This window comes from Rana temporaria, chromosome 2 (assembly GCF_905171775.1).
Source record: "Rana temporaria chromosome 2, aRanTem1.1, whole genome shotgun sequence".
Lineage (NCBI taxonomy): Eukaryota > Metazoa > Chordata > Amphibia > Anura > Ranidae > Rana > Rana temporaria.
Genome location: NC_053490.1, coordinates 258,386,504 through 258,404,432, shown reverse-complemented (window position 1 = coordinate 258,404,432; position 17,929 = coordinate 258,386,504). Strand labels below are relative to the sequence as shown.

At 45.2% G+C, this 17,929-nt stretch overlaps 1 protein-coding gene across 4 annotated transcripts in view; it reads right to left on the bottom strand.

Moving 5' to 3' along the window:
* The window catches only part of RAD51C (RAD51 paralog C), a 156,347-nt gene that overhangs the window by 82,181 nt on the left and 56,237 nt on the right, over positions 1–17,929 (bottom strand). The window lies entirely within an intron of this gene.

Here is a 17,929-nt window from a genome sequence, read left to right as displayed (position 1 = left end):
TGACAATTCAGTGAAAATAATATCTTAATTTTGAAAAGAATTGTGGGAAAAAATGTACAACTTCAAAAAACTCACCATGCCTCTTACCAAGTACTTTGGAATGTCTACATTCTAAAAAGGGGTCATTTGGGGGGTATTTGTACTTTCCGGGCTTAATAGGGTCTCAAGAAATGAGCGTGTGGACTCTAACCTTCACACAGACCAAATATACACAAATTTGAGTTATTCTTACCAGAGATATGTAGCGGTATAAACTTTGGCCAAAATGTATGAAGAAAAATTTCAAAATTTGCTAAATTTTATAACAGAGACTAAGAAAAATGCATTTTTTACAGAACTTTTGCTCTTTTTTCTTTTTAAGCGCAAATAATAAAAAACACAGCTGTGATTAAATACCACCAAAAGAAAACTCTATTTGTGTGAAAAAATTCACATATGTACAGTGTTTCATGACTAATTGTCATTCAAAATGTGAGGGCACCGAAAGCTGAAAATTGGTCTGGTTGGGAAGGGGGTTTTAGTGTCCAGTGGGCAAGTGGTTAATGGTGGGTGAAGCCATACTTAATAATAATGTAGAGAGTCCAAGCACAGTAGTGGCTAGAAATCCTGACTCCATGCAGCTTTCTGGTGTAGAGTTGGTGATTTAAAGTATATATAACCCAACCTTCAAAAATAATGTGCACTTTTTTGTTTTTTATTCTGCAGCCATCACCAAAACCAGAGGGGACATGGTCCACTGTTCTCAACATTGGGAAACTTGCAATGAGAGAGTGGGTAACCGCTCAAAGAGAACCAGGTAATCTGATTCCTGTGGTCCGAGCCAAGGGTGCAGGCAGTGCAATCAAAATGCAGGTTAGGATGAAGGAAAAAAGGTGGGACAGCCGCACTCCAAAAAAACTCCTCCTTTAATTAAAAATCACAAAATACATGCCACAGCAAAAAACAGCACAACAAAAGAAAAGCTGACGTTTCGCACTATGCCTTAGTGCTTCTTCATAGCTAGCTGGGAAACTTGCCCTAAGAAATGTAGCAATGGCTGCTTGGAATGCATATATATTTTTATGATAAACAGTACAGTGCTTTAGGAAATATAAATTATTATTATTACAGGATTTATATAGCGCCAAAAGTTTGTGCAGCAGTTTACAACATGGTGGCAAACAGTACAGTTACAATACAATTCAATACAGTAGGGATTAGAGGGCCCTGCTTGTTAGAGCTTACAATCTAGAAGGGGGGGGGGGTGTCAAGTGGAACAAAAGGTAACAGCTGTGGGGTAAGATCAGATGAAGAAAATGAAAATAAAGTTGTTAGGTGGGGGTAGGACAGGTGTTAGAGAAATTAGATGCTTATGTTATAATCATTTATGCTTAGAAGTAGAATTATTTCATATAAATTGAGATTTTCCTAGCTTGTGACGGAAAATATTAGTTATATGAAGACAGGAGGCGAGTATCTTGCATTTATCTTTCTTTATTAAATGCTCATAGCAGAAAATTTATTCTTTATATTTTATGTAATTTGTTAACTTTTTCACCTAAAATGGTGGATAAAAGAAACTACAATTCCCAGCAGTCCCTGCAAGTCTAAGCCACACCTCCCGGTGGTATGTATATAAGGGACTGCTCTGATGTACTTCTTCCTCTTTCTTGAACGAATGGCATAACAGGATACCTCCAGAAACTTCACACCGGAGTCATCAGCCCGTCGATCCTTCTTGTCGTGTTGTCGGAACAAGGTAGTAAATGAACAGCAACCGCGCTGTCAACGACTCCAAACGGAGAAACGGAACAAAACTTCGCCCCAACGGGGGCTCAGGATTCCACTGCTTTAAGCGTTAACGATAACTTGATATGGAGATTCAATAACCTGAAAATAGAATAGACAAATATCCGTGATAGGGTGGGTCGGGAGGGAAGATACTCGCCTCCTGTCTTCATATAACTAATATTTTCCGTCACAAGCTAGGAAAATCTCAATTTATATATCAGACAGGAGGCTCATATCTTGCAAGTTCAAAGCTATAATTACATATATATATAATCTGTCAGATCATAACAATACAATATACATGCAATATTCAAAACACCCACTGGATGAGTAGTGGAACAGTTAGAGATTATACCATATCTTAAGAGTTAATGACAGATAATGAGACATGATTCTCTGGTCTAAAGTAAAATTGCCGAAAAGTCGATTCTGACGACCAGTCGGCTGCCGCCAAGAGGTCTGAAAGAGAACCCCCTGAAGTAACCACCTTAGTGGCCATAGCCCCCCTAGTCGAGTGTGCGCCGAAGATGGATACATCTATACCCGACATTGCCATCACCAATCTCACCCATCTAGCCAAAGTGGCTGAAGATACCGGATGGTGTGGATGTACGTATGAGACTAACAATTGAGGGAAGTTAGGAGAACGAAGATTTGATGTGCGCAACTCATATGCTTGGAGGCAACGGACCACGCATAACCGTGGATGCGATAGAAATATTGGATAGAAAACCGAATGTAATCTCGTTTTGGTTCTGCGAACCACTGAAAACCTAACTCCTTCTGGTGAGAATTGTCGCCTAGAAATATCTAGGGCTCTCACGTCCGAGATTCTTTTTATGGAAATTAGACAAAGTAGCGTAGTCAGTTTAAGGGATAGCATCTTTAAGGAAAGTCGATCGTTGTCTTCCCACGAGGAAAAAAGTTGGAGGACCCTGGATACATCCCAGGTGGACTGGTAGCGTGGACGGGGTGGACGTGTATACTTAATGCCACGAAGTAAGCGACATACCAAAGGGTGTCGGCCGATAGGTAAACAGTCTACTGGCGAATGATAAGCTGAAATAGCAGACCTATAAACGTTAAGGGAACTGTATGATTTTCCCGATTCGTAAGATTCTGCTAGGTAGTTTACCACCGAAGCGATAGAAGCCTGAGTGGGATCAATCTGTTGTCTATCACACCAACGAATCCATAATCCCCAGGCAGATCGATATGCCGATCTAGTCCCTGGGGCCCAGGCCAGGGCGAGGAGGTCTCTAGCTGATTGCGAAAGGTCTGTACCCGATCCTGACATCCCGAAACCAACCATGCCAGGAGAATCAGTTTGCCTCCCAGAAGTAATGGGTGTAGACCCTTGGTCGGATTTGTCAACAGATGTGTTGAGTGGGGAAGGAGTCTGGGATAGTCGATCGACATTCCCAGAATCAGAGGGAACCACGGTTGTGTCGGCCACCAAGGAGTGATTAGAACAATCGTCGCCCTCTGAGAGGCTATGTGAAGGAGAAGCCTGGTGATCAGCGTGAATGGTGGAAACGCATAATGTATTCCCTCGGGCCACCTCTGGAGAAATGCGTCCACTGCCATTGCTTCCGGATCCGGTCTCCAGCTGTAGAAGTGGGGCAACTGTCGGTTGAGTCTGGAGGCGAACAGGTCCGTGTGAAACGGACCCCAGAGATCTTGTAGGACCCGAAAAACCGATCTGTCCAATCTCCAGTCGCTGGAATCTGTCAGATATCGCGAGTTCCAGTCTGCTACACAATTGGACGTCCCTGGAATGTATTCCGCCACCGGGATAATGTCGCGAGATAGGCAAAATCTCCAGAATTCGGCTGCGACGTCCGCAAGCAGTTTGGATTTCGCGCCCCCTAGGCGATTGATATATTGCACCGCCGCTACATTGTCCATGCGTAAAAGAACGCAACAGTTGGAGCTCTGAGAGAGAAAACTCTTGACAGCGAAGAGAGCCGCCAGTAACTCCAACGCATTGATGTGGAAAGCGGATTCGCCTACTGACCAAGTCCCTCCTGTGGTGTGAATGCCACAACGAGCTCCCCAGCCCTGCCGACTCGCATCTGATTCTAAGATGACGTCCGGTCGAGAGCTGAAGATTGTCTTGCCATTCCACTCGACTGCATGTCGTAGCCACCACCGCAGTTCTTCTTCCGATTCCGAGCAAAGGTTGACCTTGTCCGAGTAACGGAGGCCTTGCCGTAAATGGAGGGTCTTGAGCCGTTGTAAGGCCCGATAATGTAATGGGGCTGGGAAAATTGCCTGAATAGAGGCCGATAGAAGCCCGACTACGCGTGAGAGGACTCTCAAGGATACCTGCCCTTTGCGTAACACCGTTCTGATTTCTTTCCTGATCAAGGCCAATTTGGATTTGGGTAATCGTAAGACAGCCTGTCTGGTGTCCACAGAAAACCCCAAAAACTCCATTTCTTGGGCTGGATATAGAACCGACTTCGAGTGGTTGATCAGGAACCCTAGATCCTGCAAGAGTGACACTGTCCATCGTTTGTGTAGCTCGGCCTGTGTTTTGGAACGGGCCATAATTAGAAGGTCGTCCAGATAGATTATCAAACGGACTCCTCTGCATCGTAGTGCTGCCACCACTGGTTTCATAATTTTGGTGAAGCACCATGGGGCTGACGATAGGCCGAAGGGTAGGCAAGTGAACTGCCACATGCGATCTCTCCACATAAATCTTAGGAAATTTTGAGATGATTGGTGCATAGGGACCGTTAGGTATGCATCTTTGAGGTCTATCTTGACCAGCCAATCTCCCGGGACTAGGAGATCTCTCAAAAAATGTATTCCTTCCATTTTGAAGTGACGATACGTCACAAATTGGTTTAGTTCTTTCAGATTGATCACCGGTCGGTACCCTCCGTCTTTCTTCCTTACTAAGAAGAGGTTGCTCACGAACCCGGGAGATAAAGGGTCTACTTCTACCACCGCCTGTTTTGAAACTAGTTCCTGCAGTTCCTCGTCTATGAGGTGTATGTTCTGCGTTGTAAGATGTATGGGTCGGGGTTGGATAGGCCTGATCGGTTGAGATATAAAGTCTATTTGATAGCCCGCTACTGCGGCCAGTATCCACGCGTCTGCTGTAATCGTGTACCAGACGTGGGAAAAATGTCTCAGCCTGCCCCCTACAGGTATATGCGTGTGGTAATTCGTAGATGCACTTACCGGTGTATGGACGGGATCTGGGGAAACCTCTGCCACCGCGTCCTCTCCAAGGGCGTCCTCTAGGAGGGAAGAATGGAGCTGGTTGTGCCACCGGTACGGGATACTGCTGTTGTACTGGTGCGTAAGCTCGAGCGGGTGCCCTAGGGTAGGCCCTGTAGTAATTGTTTCGGCCGGCAGATCGGCCTCTTCCTCTGCCGGCCTTGTTAAAAACCTTAGGGCCATATCCGGATTTCTTTAGAGAAGTCTGAGCCTTGTCTAGACTATTAAAGAGGCCCACAAAACGGTTGATGTTTTTCATCAAATCGTCTCCGAATAGGAGACCTTCTGCTGATGGGCCAGGTTCTGCTTCCGCTAAGTGCGAGAGTTGCGGATCAAGCTTCATCAAAATGGACCTGCGGCGTTCCACCGCGCAGGATGTGTTGGCTGAGCCCAACAGACAGATGGCCCGTTGTGCCCATCCTCTCAATTGGCCTAAGTCCACTGCATCTTCAGTGGCGGCTGCTTGCTCCGATAAATTAAGTATTTTTTGTTAAGGGGCCTAACATGTCTAAAATGCGATCCTGGATCGCTTTGAAAGAGCGTTCTATGCCCTTCTTAGCATACTTGCCCGATTTTGTCAGGTATTTTAGCAATACCGGGTCAATTTCCGGAGTAGCTGTCACCTTTTTAGGAATGACAGGTCTGGGGCACTCCGCTCTCAGTTTGTTTCTGTTTGTTCTATCTAAGGACCTCCTAGTCCAGTGTCTGGTTTGCAGTAAATAACTGCGGATTCTCAGAGTCAGCCCCTGTACCTGATTGATCCTTCAATACTCCAGATCTTTCTGCCATATTAAAGATATTAAAATGCAGTACCGAAAACCTAATGATAGTACCTAAAAACGGACCACTCTGCTATGAGTGCTCCGTTCACATCCACTATCCTTTGGTAAAATTATCTAACTGCTCGTCAGAGATCTAAGGGGTTTTCACTCCTATGAATGCTCCGATATGCTAATAAAGTATTGGTAAACTTATCTGCCAGTGAACTGCCGCCGTGACCTGTCAGAAGCACCGCTCTCCGCACACTGGAGGCTAGTGCAAAGGCGCGCAGTCCAGCTCAAAACTGCAGTCTCGTGAGACTGCAGCGAGCCGCGATTGGTTGACAGTGTCCCTCAGTCCCGCCCCTAGGAGTGCCGGGCGGGAGAGAGGGAAAACGAGAGCGCGCGTGAAGGAGCGCGTCCTGTGAAGGAGACAGGAGACGCTGCGAACGATGCGGCCAGCAAGATGGCGTCGAAGTCTCGCGAGACTTCGGAAGGTCCGTGAAAATACCGTCTGAGGTAAATTCACTGCCGTCGGAAGGCGCCAGCAAGGGACCCGGATTGTCTGCACCGGACGAGTGCTGACCGGAAGGTTGCGACTCAAGAGGGTCGTACAGGGTGCTAAGCCCTCTATCCCAAGCGATGTAGCGCCAAAAACCCCCGCGAATCGGTACCAAACTGGCGGGAGGGAGGGATGGAGGAGGGGGGGGATATCCCCCGACCCCAAAACCAACTCAGATATAATAAAACACTATCAATCCAATAAATAAATAAATAAATTATCCCACAATGCAATAAATGATCAATGAAATAACTGATCAAACTTAGCGGGAGAGTGGGGGGGGGGGGGGGAAGGGGGGGGGGGGGGTCCTAGACCCAATACCAAATGCCAACAATGTTAATATTAGTAATATTAATCAGTAAGAACAATCAAATAAATATCAAAAGAAATAATTGATTGGCTGTCTCTACTTATCTTTTCTCGCCATGAGCAGAAAGAAAGAGGAAGAAGTACATCAGAGCAGTCCCTTATATACATACCACCGGGAGGTGTGGCTTAGACTTGCAGGGACTGCTGGGAATTGTAGTTTCTTTTATCCACCATTTTAGGTGAAAAAGTTAACAAATTACATAAAATATAAAGAATAAATTTTCTGCTATGAGCATTTAATAAAGAAAGATAAATGCAAGATATGAGCCTCCTGTCTGATATATAATTCATATTAGTTTGCATATATTTTATTGATAATATAATTATTATCAATATTATTCATATTATTATGAATAAGTAGTGTTCTTATCAATATTATTCAATGGTAAGCAATAGTTATTAAATCTTTATTAGTGTTATTCTATTATTCTATAAGAATACAGAATGTCTTTATTTTACTGAACTTTAGCTGGTATTGTTAAGACAGTCATAACTAGGTGAAAGTGCACTGAAGACAGTTTATTCCAAGTTCAACTAATTGGACAAAGGAACATTCTGACAACAGTTGAAATATAGCTGATGAGATAAGCACCAAAGATAGTGATACAGGCGGTTTAAAAGAATAAGGCAGTTTTGAGAAAGTTATGCACAGACATTAATCAAGCCTGACAGGGCCTATGTGTGCCCTATTAAAACTTAAAATACATTGTATAAGTTACATTAATAATTAGACAATATTGATATTAGACAATATTAGCTATGTGTGTGTATGTGTATGTATATATATTATATATATCTATATCTATATATATATCTATATATATATATATATATATATATATATATATATATATATATATATATATATATATATATATGTACATGTATGTATATATAATATAGATAATATAGTGTATTTTATGGAACCAAATATATAGATACATACACATAGAAATAGTAAGACAACAGATAAGGTGGGGTTATTGAAAGTTCATTCTCTGAAAGTTATAAATCTGTCATCCTTGAAGTTGTGGCTAACATAGCTGGGTGCCAGACTGTCTACACAGATGTCGTTAATTGGACACAACCAGTTATAAATCCCTTTTAATGAACATATAGGAATTCTGTCAATAATTAAGTTTGTTTGGTTGTAGGACAGGTGTTACATTGACGTAGATCTTAGCAACCAATCACATCTAGGAGAGATGGCTTAAATTAAGCTTGTGAGGGTATATAAATGCCAGTTTTACAATTGTTAGTCAGACAAGTCAGATAGGCGTCTATCAGGCTGACCGCTTGTCCATGCAGCCCTATAGCAAGGGTGGCAAGCGGTCAGAACCAATAGGCAAGTATCTGTCCTTTTGTTGTAACTTGTCTCCTCGTACGAGTCAATAAAGAAAACTTCTTAACTTGAGTGTGGTCTCAGGTGAATTTCTCTCACAATAGGCTTCTCTGAAGAGGGGGGTTTTCAGGGATCGTCTAAAAGCTCCTAGAGTAAAAGATAAATCGGACAGATTGGGGTAAGGAGTTCCATAGGATAGGAAAGGCTCTTTAAAAGTCCTGGAGTCGATCTACTGATGGCTACTAAACATAAGGAGCAACTTATTCTGATTATTTAATGTCAGAATTAGGAAAAATTGCTTGAATATCCCTTGTTTTGCTCTACAAGGATATATATGTGACAGGTTCTCTTGATACATGAATTACAATAGATATACATACATATTTACAGAAAAGGGATCTTATAACACTTCAATATTTAGATAAATTTGTGAAGTGTAGCTGCAGCACAGACCTCAATAAGGAGCCATTAGGCTGTTATTTCTTCTCATGATTGTACTGCTGTTTTAACGTTAACATTCTGTGAGCAAGTGTCTCCAAGGATCATGCCAATCATGCAAATCCTTTCTTTGGTGCAAATAGCATGTAAAACGTTGAAGCAAGGGGGGTGTGGTTCCTTTCAGCAGACGGCATTATGAGAATGCAATTTTGCATTATTTCTTTGAGTCTCAGCTAAAACAGCTCAGACCTCAGCACTATTCATTTGAAAGCCTGCCAGGTTATTATCTCTGGAACAATAAATACATTATACAAATAAAATAGAATCTGAGCGTCGAAGAGTAATGGAATAAAGCAGGCATCTGCTGAATCCAAAAAGCCCAATCAAGCAAGGCGACTTGCATGTTGTTTCCAGCTAAAATGTATTTGAACTGGCGCAATGACAGAAACTATGCATAAGCATGGCCCCTTTTATATCTTCTACATTAACTAGCTAATCAGGCATATCATGCTGTTAACTCCTCCAGCACTGAAGCCATTACATTGCCCGCTGATAGATCTTAGCTATATTTAGGCTGCTGTTAGAGCAGCAATTCAGTTGATCAGAGCCTAGGAGGCTTGGATGAGAGCAGAAAGTACATTTTATTTATATATGTACAGCACTGTAGCAGGCAAAACAAAGGGTTTTACTTAGGGAGGAAGGATTTAGAGAGGAGTCTTCTAGTTCATCAGTAAGCACTGTGTAATTAAGCCATAACTATACCCTTTTTAACAACATTTAGCGTGCTGCAAACGGCTTGAGCTAGAACTTTGCTGTTACAATTGTAAAAATGGAAGTAGAATAAATATGCTGAACTATTGCTGTCAATGTTTTCCATCAACAGCATCACAGATTCTTTTAAAATTGAATAAATCTAGAAAAACATGAAAAGATAATTACCCCAAAAACGCAATCAGATGTAAAGACAAAAAAACAAAAACCCTGTTGCTTGCTTTATGTTACTTCTAAAGTTTTAAATTCTAAAATCTAATTTTTTTTTTTTATTGAAACGCCTATGGCGTGCAAAACACACCCAAAAACTCCACCCGATGCAAAAAATATTGTGCACACAAAGAGGTGCGACAAAAAACGTGCAGACGGGTGCTTACGTCAATTGGTCCTCCATAAAAAAAAAAGGACCCAACCCTGATCCCCCGGGGCGTTAGGCTTCTGACAGGGACTGAGGTACTCACATGGTCCGTGCAACCGAAGCCGACACGGGCACCATTCCTTGGAGGGTCTGCCGAAACAGAACCCTCCCAGTACTAGGTGGGGCTCCCCCAAAGGGAGACCCCATGATGGCAGGCGAACTAAGCCAGAAGGCCATGTCCACCCACTCCCAAGACGTTCAGGGCAGGCCCGAGGACCGGCACCCTTACATCACACTGTGACAGACGTGACACCAAACAAAAATAAAACATAAAAGTGACAGAGGGTAAAATAAAAAAGAAAGTGGGGGAGAAGGAAGATGAGGAGAGTGAAAAAGTGACCATTGTGTAATACAATTGCAGGCCCACCGGCCAGGAATCAAAAATTCTAAAATCAGCTAATATAATATGCAAACTTTGCCTTAACACTGAATTAACCCAAAAACTGAAAGCTGAAATCAGGCTATTTATGAGTGCAATGTAATCTGATGGGAAGGAGAGAGGGGTACTCAGGTGTGCTTACAGGAGGAAACGAGTTCAAGATGGGTCACCAATTATTGACTCACAAACAGTAACCTAAACACAGCAAGGTTGAGTCTATATTGATTGTTGGGTACACTAGGCACTCACCATGGGTGCATTAGATTAAAAACGAGGATGAAACACATACACAAAGTGGTACCAAGAAAAAATTGCTTTTGTACGGTTGTTTATAAGCAAAGCGAGGACCACATCTGGGTCGCTAACCGCTGCACAGCAGATTGCAGTGTCTGGAGTTCTTCCGTCGGGAGAAAAACTCGCTTCTGAGCAATCGAGGACCAACCCCAGGTATTCCAGTCGCTGAGACGGTACCAACATTGACTTCTAGACATTCAGTAGCCATCTGAATATTTTGGAGGGGCTGGCAGGTGATGGACCATCCTCTCCTAAGACTGAGCTTAAAGAAGCTCTCAGGAGAAGGTCGTCCAGGTATCCCACAAAAGCGATTCCGCGCTGCCTTAGCAGGGCCAGAATCGGAGCAATCACCATTGTGAAAACTCGTGGTGCCGAAGCCAGGCCGAAGGGGAGGGCCACAAACTGAAAATGGTCCTCTTCGACCGCAAAACTCAGAAACCTCTGGTGTTTTGCGCGTTTGGGAATATGCAGGTACGCGTCCTGAGTACCCAAGGACGCCCCAAAGTCCCCCTGATAGAGAGCCGCCACTATAGAGCGAACAATTCCATCCTGAACCTTTGCACTTTGACAAAGGAGTTAAGGGCCTTAAGGTCCAGGATTGGACGGACCCCTTCCTTTTTTGGGGACTACAAACAGATTGGAGTAAAAACCCCTGAAACCGTTCCCTTGAAGGAACCGGTATAATCACTCCCCTGACCAGCAGATCCTGACCAGCCCCTGACAGGGCCACCCGGCGTACCGGAGGAAGCTGGAAGGAAAAAATCTGTTTGGTGGACAAGAGAGAAACTATATTGTACCCCGAGGAAATTACCTTGCAAACCCAGCGGTCAGAAAGAGGGATCTCCACCGAGCCGTGCATCCGTAAAGTCGGCCCGAGTGTGGGGGGCAGACCTACATGCAGAAGCAGGCTTGTCCGCAGGCTTGTTGGGCTTGTGGTACCAGCTGCGCTTTTGATCTACAGCGGGTGCCTTAGCACCCTGGAAAACGTTTTCCTGCCGCACCTGGGGGGGGGGGGGGCGAAAGAAACCACTTGGGGGAGGTAAAGGAGGGACCCTGCTTATGACGAGGCTCCTTACCCTTCCCAGATTGTGGAAGCAGAGTGCTCTTAACCCCTCTGTAGCATCTATAATGATGTCATCCAGGGACGCCCCAAAAAGCCGTGCACCCTTCAAGGGTAAGTCCCCTAAGGACCCTTTAGAGGTTTGGTCCGCAGACCAACACTTTAGCCACCCAAGGTGGCATAGTACCACCGTGTAGGCGGAGGCCCTGGAGAGCAAGAGGAGCGTATCCAGGGCCAATTCACAGACAAACTGCAGGCCCTGCACTAACTGGTCAGCCAGGCCCACACAGAGCTCAGGAGCATTATGCGCCTCCAGCTCCTGCAGCAGGGACTTTGCCTGCTCGGTAATTGCCTGTGACACTAGAGCTCCGGCCAAAACCGGTCTCACTGCCGACCCCACTACTGTGAACATGGAGCGGGCCACAGCCTCAGCTCTCCTATCTGCGGGGTCCATAAAGGCGGGAGCCCCTTCCACAGGTAAAGTGGTAGACTTGTTCAGTCTGGACACAGGGGGGTCTGCTCAAGTCTTCCTCAAGAGGATAACGGACCGCAAAGTATTTTGGTACATCAAAAACTTTCTGTGGCCGATCCCATTCCTTGTATAATATTTTGTCCAGGTAAGGAACACAAAAAAACACTTTTGCGGTGCGGGGCGGCGTGCGGAACCCAAAAGGGACCAGCATCTCTGATGTCTCTGCCGTCCTCAAGTTTTTGAGTATCCTGCACCGCAGTGATAAGAGCTCCAACAAAACGCCTTATCAAGCGCTGACCCTGAAGCAGAGTCATCCTCACTGACCGTGTGGGCTAAGCCTGCAACATCTGACATGACAGAACCAGAGCCAGCAACAGGGTCTGGTTCCGTGTCAGAGCCGTCCCCAGAAGCAGGCGCAGGGAGGGGGTTTTTACCCCCCTTCTGGCCGTTTGTCACTTCAATCCTGACGATAAATGCCTAAGGGACTGCCGTATGGGCTCTACAGAGACCGCAGGGGCACTAAGGGTTAACTCAGGCATGGTTGGCCTCTGTTCAGACTCCATGTTGACCCACCGCTATGCCGCCCTAGTACTGCAAGGCAGAGACCCACAGGTCACCCTCCCGGCCACAAAACAGAGAGCAGGGGACCCCCAGGTAACTCGCCACCCGGCCAGGCTGTAGTGCTGCTGAAGCGCTGTCTGCTCTGTGCTGTCCCTCAGGAAGCAATTCGCGGGCTGCAAAATGGCGGCCATACACGTGTTTAAAGCAACAGTGACACAGCAGAAAACACAGCCCAGCACACACAGCAACTCCAGTACAACAAATTAATAAGAAGGGAGATGCTGCTGCTCCAGGTGAGCACACCTGAGCAATCAATGTCCTCTCAGAAACAGGTGGGTGCCTGCAATGCATGAGGCAAAAACTTGAAGGCAGGGTATGGACAGCCGCACACCAATGAATCTTAAAAAAGTAAGCCTTTAATGGTGAAAGCGTAAAAGGCACTACAAAAAATTAATAGCACCACACAGCAGCACAGCCCCCGTAGTGACAGAGCCCCAGGCGGACCCCCCCCCCCCCTTACAGTCGCCACCCAGCATGGGGAAGGAGGGAGAGGAAGAGAGAGAGGAAAGCAGGGCGGACCCTCATTCGACCTCCCCAGGAAAGCATCAGCCATACCACCATGCCAGGGCAAGGGGACACTACTTACCCGTCCTGAGACCACCGGCTGGAGGCATTCCGGGCAGAACCAACGTCCGCTATACGGCATGGCTGTCGGCCAGACACACTGTCACAAAGCCATAGAGACCGGTCATATGTGTGCACTGGAACATGTAGTTCCCTGGCCACCCCTGGAGCAACGGGGCATGTCGTGGACGACCTCGAGCTGAGGGCCGGCACACGCTCGATGGCAGAGCATGGGGGGACTACAAGGATCAAGATCCAACCTGTCACCCAGTCGGCAGTTGATAGTAGATCTCAGGATTAAAAAATGCAGGAACAAAACAAAATAAAAGCGAAAAAAAAAAAATCGCTAAAAAATTGCAGAGTACATGGACTCCAGAAGGCCATGTCTACTCCTGACGCTAGGCAGAAAAAAACTGGGGCTGCTGAGGCAGAGTGAGGGATATACCCGGGGGCCCCGCCCCCTGGGAGGAGCTATACCGAGATTTTTTTTTAACACTTGAAGTGCTGTTTTTTTCTGCCTAGTCTCTCCTGAATTGCTGCTGTGTCCGTCCATGAACGGAAGAGAAATCTAATTAGCCACTGGGAATGGGCATGAACCCCCCCCCTCTCCCCCCAGGCAATGCCGTGTTCTTCTCACACTCCTGAAACAGGCTTCTTATGGGACTAACCCTACCTGGGTCCAGCATTTTTTTCCCTTCTTCTCTCGCCTTATCTGTTTTTTTTCTTATAATACCTCATACAGGCTCAGGTCTTGCCATTATGCCTCCTGCCTAGACCGAAGGCACAAACAAACCCTTTTATTCGCCTGATTTCCTTGCCCTCACTTCCATCATCCCCCTGGATTTACCACAACCATGAAATAGAGGAGCACTAGAGGCATTAATGATATTCGCAAGTTTATTCCTTTGTTTTCTTCCATACACTGCTCGCAATAACATGAGTACATGTCAATTTGGTTGTTAATGTCATTACATTACTGTCAGATTGCCTTCTGTTCCAATTGCACATTCTTCTGGAAACTCATGTGAACTGTGATTGTAATATATTATGACGATTGTACTCCTGCCATGTCTTGTACAAACTGTTTCTCCATTTTCAATAAAAACTTTATGTACCAAAAAATTGTTTTTTAGTACCAATCCTTTTTTGTTTAATTAATGCTTCAACCTAAATACTGTACTATGAAGCCTCTGTGATTTTTCCAGCAACATAGCCGAATTGTTAAGAATGGACAGATCTTTCTACAGGGCCAGTACATGACAGTTGTACACAAGAAATGGCTTTCATTCATAGCCATTGTATACTGGTATGTTAATCACTGTGATTGATCACAGTGATCACATGGTACAGACAGGGCCAATCACAATGTATCTGTACTATGTGATAGCTGTGGCCAGCCAAAGCTTTACAATAGTACACCATGAATGGAATGGTTGGTATTCATAAAAATGATTGCTTTGATCATCACTGTTCAAGGCAATCAGTGTTTTAACCACTTCCCGACCTCCTCATGTACATTTACGTCGGCAGAATGGCACGGACAGGCACAATCACGTACCTGTACGTCCTCTGCTAGACGTACCCCCCCGGTACATGCAGAGGTCGGGTCCGCTCGGGGAGCGATCCGGGACGACGGCGCGGCTATTGGTTTATAGCCGCTCCGTCGCGATCGCTCCCCGGAGCTGAAGAACGGGGAGAGCCGTGTGTAAACACGGCTTCCCCGTGCTTCACTGTGGCGGCGCATCGATCGGGTGATCCCCTTTATAGGGGAGACTCGATCGATGACGTCATTCCTACAGCCACACCCCCCTACACTAGTAAACACATACACAGTGATCCCTAAATGTTACAGCGCCCCCTGTGTTTAACTCCCAAACTGCAACTGTCATTTTCACAATAAACAATGCAATTTAAATGCATTTTTTGCTGTGAAAATGACAATGGTCCCAAAAATGTGTCAAAATTGTCCGAAGTGTCCGCCATAATGTCGCAGTCACGAAAAAAATCGCTGATCGCCGCCATTACTAGTAAAAAAAATAAAACAAATAAAAATGCAAAAAAAATTATCCCCTATTTTGTAAACGCTATAAATTTTGCGCAAACCAACCGATAAACGATTATTGCCATTTTTTTTTACCAAAAATAGGTAGAAGAATACGTATCGGCCTAAACTGAGAAAAAAAAAATGTTATATATGTTTTTGGGGGATATTTATTACAGCAAAAAGTAAAAAATATTGATTTTTTTTCAAAATTGTCGCTCTATTTTTGTTTATAGCGCAAAAAATAAAAACCGCAGAGGTGATCAAATACCACCAAAAGAAAGCTCTATTTGTGGGGAAAAAAGGACGCCAATTTTGTTTGGGAGCCACGTCGCACGACCGCGCAATTGTCTGTTAAAGCGACGCAGTCCCGAACTGTAAAAACCCCTTGGGTCTTTAGCCAGCATATTGGTCCGGGGCTTAAGTGGTTAAAAGAAAATCCTGATCACTTTCCCAGAGTAGTACAGTGTCACTATGACAACACCGTTCTGCTCTGTAAAAAAATTGTGACAAAAAACTTACCATGTCTCTTATTAAATACATTGGACCGTCTACTTTCAAACAAACAATGGTCATTTGGAGAGTACTGTCCTGGAATTTAGGCCCTCAAGAAATGAGATAAGCAGTCAATACATCAGGACTAATAGATTTTCAAATATAGGAGTATATACTATAGATCAGTGGTCTCCAAACTGTGGCCTGAGGGTCGAATGTGGCCCTTTCCTTGCTTTTATCTGTGCCTCGAGGCATCCTCCTCCCCCCCACAGTCAGCAACAGTGGGGCATAGTTCCTGCCACCGACATTGACCATGGGACACTATTCCTCCCACTGACACCAATGAAGCACTATTCCCCCCACTGACACAAACAATGGGACACTATTCCTCCCAGTTACACCACTGATGGGGCACTATTCCTTCCACCAATGATGGGGCACTATTTCTCCCACTGACACCAATGAAGCACTATTCCCCCCACTGACACCAACAATGGGACACTATTCCTCCCAGTTACACCACTGATGGGGCACTATTCCTTCCACCAATGATGGGGCACTATTCCTCCCACTGACACCAATGATGGGGCACTATTCCTCCCACTGACACCAATGATGGGGCAATATTCCTCCCACTGACACCAATGATGGGGCAATATTCCTCCCACTGACACCAATGATGGGGCAATATTCCCCCCACTGACGCCAATGATGGGGCACTATTCCTCCCACTGACGCCAATGATGAGGCACCATTCCTCCCACTGACACCAATGATGGGGCACCATTCCTCCATTCACCTCCATCCTCCATTCACCAGAGCTTCACAGGTTGCCACTGGAGTCCTCACCCACTCCTCCATGACGACATCTCAGAGGGTTTAGGTCTGGAGATATGCTTGGCCAGTACATTACCTTTACCCTCAGCTTCTTTAGCAAGGCAGTGGTCATCTTAGAGGTGTGTTTGGGATCGTTATGTTGGAATACTGCCCTGTGGCCCAGTCTCCAAAGGGAGGGGATCATGCTCTGCTTCAGTATGTCACAGTACATGTTGGCATTCATGGTTCCCTCTATAACTGTAGCTCCCCAGTGCCGGCAGCACTCATGCAGACCCAGGCCATGACACTCCCACCACCATGCTTGACTGTGGGCAAGACACACTTGTCTTTGTACTTCTTACATGGTTGCCGCCACACACGCTTGACACCATCTGACCAAATACATTTATCTTGGTCTCATCAGACCACAGGACATGGTTTCAATAATGTCCTTAGTCTGCTTGTCTTCAGCAAACTGTTTGCAGGTTTTTTGGTGCATCATCTTTAGAAGAGGCTTCCTTCTGGGACGACAGCCATGCAGAACAATTTGATGCAGTGTGTGGAGTATAGTCTGAGCACTGACAGGCTGACCACCCCACCCCTTCAACCTCTGCAGCAATGCTGGCAGCACTCATACATCTATTTCCAAAAGAAAACCTCTGGATAAGACGCTGAGCATGTGCACTCAACTTCTTTGGTTAACCATGGCAAGGCCTGTTCCGAGTGCAACCTGTCCTGTTAAACCAATGTATAGTCTTGGCCACCATGTTGCAGCTCAGCTTCAGGGCCTTGGCATTTTTCTTATAGCCTATGCCATCTTTATGTAGAGCAACAATTCTATTTTTTTTAGATCCTCAGAGAGTTGTTTGCCATGAGGTGCCATCTTGAACTTCCAGTAAACAGTATGAGAGAGTGAGAGCGATAATACCTGCTCCCCATTCACATCGGAAACCTTGAAACACTAACGATTCACAAGACACCAGGGAGTGAAAATGGCTAATTGGGCCCAATTTGGACATTTTCACTTAGGGGTGTACTCACTTTTGTTGCCAGCGGTTTAGACATTAATGGCTGTGAGTTATTTTGAGGGGACAGCAAATTTACACTGCTATACAAGCTCCACACTCACTACTTTACATTGTAGCAAAGTGTAATTTCTTCAATGTTGTCATTTGAAGATATAATAAAATATTTACAAAAATGTGATCGGTGTACTCATTTTTGTGAGATACTGTACATGTTTTCACTTGTATCTGTACTTCTGTTCTACGTTATGGGATCCTGTATTTATCCATGCTGTAGGTTATAGGCATGTAGGTTCTGGTATGCCATTATATACTGGACACTTTATGGATATCCAGGGTCACATGGTTATCATACCCTATCGTAACGTATACCTAAAGGAAAACTTTTTTTTAAAGCGGTTCTCCACCCTAAAGTGAAGTCGCGCTGATCGGCACCCTCCCCTCCTCCGGTGTCACATTTGACACCTTTCAGGGGGGAGGGGGTGCAGATACCGGTCTAA